Source organism: Calliopsis andreniformis, unplaced genomic scaffold, assembly GCF_051401765.1.
Source record: "Calliopsis andreniformis isolate RMS-2024a unplaced genomic scaffold, iyCalAndr_principal scaffold0019, whole genome shotgun sequence".
In the NCBI taxonomy this organism is placed as follows: Eukaryota; Metazoa; Arthropoda; class Insecta; order Hymenoptera; family Andrenidae; genus Calliopsis; species Calliopsis andreniformis.
In genome coordinates this window covers 13,852,154-13,858,605 of record NW_027480431.1, presented here as the reverse complement: position 1 = coordinate 13,858,605, position 6,452 = coordinate 13,852,154, and positions in this window count along the sequence as shown.

The following is a 6,452-nucleotide window of genomic DNA, read 5'->3' as shown; positions in this document are numbered from 1 at the left end:
CAGTGGGAAAGTACTGGTCATTTGTACGTCCCGGGTAACCTAGGTTTCGCTCTAGGGCGTTGCTCCACCAAATCGAATAGCAAGGGACTCCGAATGCAACGGCAGAAGCATAAAACACGATATAAATACAACAGCTTTTCCATCGTATAAAACGAATAATTGCAACCAGTGTGAAAGTTATGGTCATTTCTACGTTCCGGGCAAGCTAGGTTTCACTGCAGGGCGTTGCTCCACCAGATCGAATAGTTAGGGCCTTAGAAGTCAACGCCAGAAGCATAAAATACAATAAAAATACAACAGTCCTCCCATCGTGTAACAGGAATAATTGCAACCAGGGTGAAACTAACGGTCATTTCTACGTTCCGGCCAACATAGGCTTCACTCATGGACGTTGCCCTACCAGATCGAATAGCTAGGACCATAGAAGTCAAAGCCAGGAGCAGATAATACAATAAAAATACAACAGTTTTTCCATCGTATAACGGGAATAATTGCAACAATTGTGAAATAGATGGTCATTACTACGTTCCGGGAAACCTAGGCTTCACTCTAGGGCGTTGCTCCACCGGATCGAATTGTTAGGTACTAAGAAGTTTACGCCAGAAGCATAAAATGCGATATAAGTACAGCAGCTTTTCCATCGTATGAAACGAATAATTGCAACCAGTGTTAAAGTTATGGTCATTTCTAGTTTCCGGGCAACCTAGGTTTCACTCTCTGGCGTTGCTCCACCACATAGAATAGCTACGGCCTTCGAAGTCAACGCCAGGAGCACCAAATACAAAATAAATACAACAGATTTTCCATCGTATAACAGGGATAATTGCAACCAGTGTGAAAGATATGGTCATTTTTACGTTCCGGGCAACCTAGGCCTCACTCTAGGGCGTTGCTCCACCAGATAGAAAAGTTAGGGTCTATGAAGTCTACGCCAGAAGCATAAAATACAATATAAATGCAACAGTTCTTCCATCGTATAACGAGAATAATTGCAAGCAGTGTGAAACTAATTGTCATTTCTACGATCCGAGCAACCTAGGCTTGTCTCTAGGGCGTTGCTCCACCAGATCGAATAGTTAGGGCCTTAGCAAATAACGCCAGACGCATAAATTACAATAAAAATGCAACAGTTTTTCCAGCGTATAACAGGAATAATTGCAACCAGTGTGAAAGTCATGGTCATTGCTACGTTCCGGGCAACCTAGGCTTCACTCTAGGACGTTGTTCCACCAGATTGAATAGTTAGGTCCTAAGAAGTCAACGCCAGAAGCATGATATACAACAAAAATACAACAGTCCTTCCATCGTATAACAGGAATAATTGCAACCAGTGTGAAAGTGATGGTCATTTCTACGTACCGGCCAAGCTAGGCTTCACCCTAGGCCGCTGTTCCACCAAATCGAATAGTTCGGGCCTAAGAAGTCAACGCCAGAAGCTTAAAATACAATATAAATACAACAGTTTTTCCATCGTATAAAACGAATAATAGCAACCAGTGTGAAAGTTATGGTCATTTCTACGTTTCGGGCAACCTAGGCTTCACTCTAGGGCGTTGCTCCACCATATCGAATCGCTAGGGCCTTAGAAGTCAACGCCCGAAACATAAAATACAATAAAAATACAACAGCTTTTCCATCGTATAACGGAAATAGTTTCAACCAGTTTGAAGGTGATGGTCATTTCTACGATCCGGGCAACCTAGGCTTCACTCTAGGGCGTTGTTCCACCAGATCGAATAGTTAGGGCCTAAAAAGTTAACGCCAGAGGCATAAAATGCAATGCAAATACAACAGTCCTTCCATCGTATAACAGGAATAATTGCAACCAGTGTGAAACTAATGGTCATTGCTACGTTCCGGCCAACATAGGCTTCACTCTTGGACGTTTCCCTACCAGATCGAATAGCTAAGACCATAGAAGTCAAAGCCAGAAGCAGAAAATACAATAAAAATACAACAGTTTTTACATCGTATAACGGGAGTAATTGCAACCAGTGTGAAACTAATGTTCATATCTACGTTCCGGGCAACCTAGGCTTGACCCTAGGGCGTTGCTCCACCAGATCGAATAGGTGGGGCCATAGAAGTCAACGCCCGTAGCATAAGATACAATAAAGATGCAACAGATTTTCCATTGTATAACAGGAGATATTGCAACCAGTGTGAAAGTGGTGGTCATTTCTATGTTCCGGGCGGCTTAGGCTTCGCTCTAGGGCGTTGCTGCACCAGATCGAGTAGTCAGGGCCTAAGAAGTCAACGCCAGAAGCTTAAAATACAATATAAATACAACAGTTTTTCCATCGTATAAAACGAATAATAGCAACCAGTGTGAAGGTTATGGCCATTTCTACGTTCCAGGCGACTTAGGCTTCGCTCTAGGGCGTTGTTCCGCCAGATCGAATAGTTAGGGCCTAAGAAGTCAACGCCAGAAGCATAAAATGCAACATAAATACAACAGTTCTTCCATCGTATAACAGGAGTAATTGCATCCAGTGTTAAAGTTATGGTCATTTCTACGTTCCGGCCAACATAGGATTCACTCCTGGACGTTGCCCTACCAGATCGAATAGCTAGGACCATAGAAGTCAAAGACAGAAGTTGAAAATGCAATAAAAATACAACAGCTTTTCCATCGTATAAAATGAATAATACAAACAATGTGAACATAGCGGTCATTTCTACGTTCCGAGCAACCTAGGCTTGACTCTAGGGCGTTGCTCCACCAGATCGAATAGTTAGGGCCTTAGAAATTAACGCCAGACGGATAAAATACAATAAAAATACAAGAGTTTTTCCGTCGTATATAAGGAACAATTGCAACTAGTAAGAAAGTGATGGTCATTTCTACGTTCCGAGCAATCTATGCATCACTCTAGGGCGTTGCTCCACCATATCGAATAGTTAGGGCCTTAGAAGTCAAGGCCCGAAGTATAAAATACAATATAAATACAACAGCTTTTCCATTGTATAAAATGAATATTTGCAAACAGTGTGAAAGTAATGGTCATTTCTACGTTCCGGGGAACCTAGGCTTGACTCTAGGGCGTTGCTGTACCAGATCGAAAAGTTAGAGCCTAAGAAGTCAACGCCAGAAGCATTAAATACAATATAAATACAACAGTTTTTCCATCGTATAAAACGAATAATTGCAGCCAGTATGAAAGTTATGGTCATTTCTACGTTCCGGGCAAAATAGGCTTCACTCTAGGGCGTTGCTCCACCACGACGAATAGCTACGACCTTAGAACACCACGCCTGAAGCATAAAATACAATAAAATTACAACTATTTTTCCATCGCATAAAAGGAATAATTGCAACCAGTGTGAAAGACATGGTCATTTTTACGTTCCGGGCAACCTGGGCTTCACTCTAGGGCGTTGGTCCACCAGGTCCAATAGTTAGGGCCTACGAAGTCAACTCCAAAAACATAAAATACAAAATCAATACAACAGTTTTTCCATTGCATAAAAAAAATAATTGCAACCAGTGTGAAAGTAATGGTCATTTCTACGTTTCGGGAAACATAGGCTTCACTCTTGGACGTTGCCCCACGAGACCAAATAGCTAGTATCTTAGAAGTCAACGCCTGAAGCATAAGATACAACAAAAATATAATAGTTTTTCCATCGTATAAAACGAACAATTGCAACCAGTGTGAAGCTAATGGCCATTTCTACGTTCCGGGAAACCTAGGCTGCACTCTAGGGCGTTGCTCCACCAGATCGTATATTTAGGGCCTTAGAAGTCTACGCTGGAGGTATAAAGTGCATTATAGATCAGATGTTTTTCCATTGTATAGCAGGAATAATTGCAAACACTGTGAAAGTAATGGTCATTTCTACGTTCCGTGCAACCTAGGCATCACTCTAGGGCGTTGTTCCACCAGATCCAATTGCTAGGGCCTTAGAAGACAACGCCAGAAGCATAAAATACAAGATAAATCCAACAGTTTTTCCGTCGCATAAAACGAATAATTGCAACCAGTGTGAAAGTTATGCTCATTTCTACGTTCCGGGCATCCTAGGCATCAATCTAGAGCGTTGTTCCACCAGATCGAATAGCTAGGGCCTTAGAAGTCTACGCCCGGAGCATAAAGTACAATAAAAATACAACAGTTTTTCCATCGTATAAAATGAGTAATTGCAACCAGTGTGAAAGTGATGGTCATTTCTACATTCCGAGAAACCCAGGCTTCACTCTAGAGGGTTGCTACACCAGATCGAATAGTTAGGGCCTTCTAAGTCAACGCCAGAAGAATGAAGTACAATAAAAATCCAACAGTTTGTCCATCGTATAACAGGAATAATTGCAACCAGTGCGAAAGTAATGGTCATTTCTACGTTCCGGGCAACCTAGGTTTCGATCTAGGGCGTTGTTCCACCAGATCGAAAAGGTATGGCCTAAGAAGTCAACGCCAGAAGCATAAAGTACACTATAAATACAACAGTTTTTCCGTCGCATAAAACGAATAATTGCAACCAGTGTGAAAGTTATGCTCACTTCTACGTTCCGGGCATCCTAGGCTTCACTCTAGGGCGTTGCCCAACGAGACCGAATAGCTAGGATCTTAGAAGTCAACGCCAGAAGCATAAAATACAAAAAAATACAATAGTTTTTCCATCGTATAAAACGAATATTTGCAACCAGTGTGAAACTTATTGTCATATCTACGTTCCGGGCAACCTAGGCTTGACTCTAGGGCGTTGGTGCACCAGATCGAAAAGTTAGGGCCTAAGAAGTCAACGCCAGAAGCATAAAATACAATATAAATACAACAGGTTTTCCATCGTATAAAACGAATAATTGCAGCCTGTGTGAAAGTTATGGTCATTTCTACGTTCCGTGCAACCTAGGCTTCACTCGAGGGCGTTGTTCCACCAGATCCAATTGCTAGGGCCTTAGAAGTCAACGCCAGAAGCATAAAACACAAAATAAATACAACAGTTTTTCCGTCAAATAAAACGAATAATTGCAACCAGTGTGAAAGTTATGCTCATTTCTACGTTCCGGGCATCCTAGGCTTCACTCTAGGGTGTTGCTCCACCAGATCGAATAGTTAGGGCCTTAGAAGTCAACGCCCGAAGCATAAAATACAATAAAAATACAACAACTTTTGCATCGTAAGACACGAATAATTGCAACCAGTGTGAAAGTGATAGTCATTTCTACGTTCCGGGCAACCTAGGAATCAATCTAGAGCGTTGTTCCACCAGATGGAATAGGTTGGGCCTAAGAAGTCAACGCCAGAAGCATAAAATACAATAAAAATACAACTGTTTTTCCATCGTATAATATGAGTAATTGCAACCAGTGTGAACGTGACGGCCATTTCTACGTTCGGGCATCCTAGATATAACTCTGAGGCGTTGCTCCACCAGATCGAATAGTTAGGGCCTAAGAATTCATCACCAGAAGCATAAAATACAATAAAAATACAACAGCTTTTCCATCGTATAACAGGAATAATTGCATCCAGTGTGAATGTAATGGTCATTTCTACGTTCCGGGCATAATAGACTTATCACTGGGGCTTTGCTCCACCAGATCGAATAATTAGGGCCTTAGAAGTCAACGCCAGAAGCATAAAATACAATATAAATACAACAGTTTGTCCATCGTATGAAATGAGTATTTGCAAACAGTGTGAAAGTAATGGTAATTTCTACGTTACGGGCATCATAGGCTTCACTCTTGGACGTTCGTCCACCAGATCCAATAGTTAAGGCTTTAGAAGTCAACGCCAGACATATAAAATGAAAAATAGATGCAACAGTTTTTCCATCGTATAAAAAAAATGACTGCAACCAGTGTGAAAGTAATGGTCATTTCTACGTTTAGTGCAACATAGGCCTCGCTCTTGGACGTTGCCCCACGAGTCCGAATAGCTAGGATCTTAGAAGTCAACGCCAGAAACGTAATCTACAAATTAAATACAACAGTTTTTCCATCGCATAATAAAAATAATTGCAACTAGTTTGAAAGTAATGGTCATTTCTACGTTTCGGGCAACATAGGCTTCACTCTTGGACGTTGCCCCACGAGACCGAATAGCTAGGATCTTAGATGTCAACGCCAGAAGCATAAAATACAGAAAAATACAATAGTTTTTCCATCGCATAAAACGAATATTTGCAACCAGTGTGAAAGTTATGGTCATATCTACGTTCCGGGGAACCTAGGCTTGACTCTAGGGCGTTGCTGTACCAGATCGAAAAGTTAGAGCCTAAGAAGTCAACGCCAGAAGCATTAAATACAATATAAATACAACAGTTTTTCCATCGTATAAAACGAATAATTGCAGCCAGTATGAAAGTTATGGTCATTTCTACGTTCCGGGCAAAATAGGCTTCACTCTAGGGCGTTGCTCCACCACGACGAATAGCTACGACCTTAGAACACCACGCCTGAAGCATAAAATACAATAAAATTACAACTATTTTTCCATCGCATA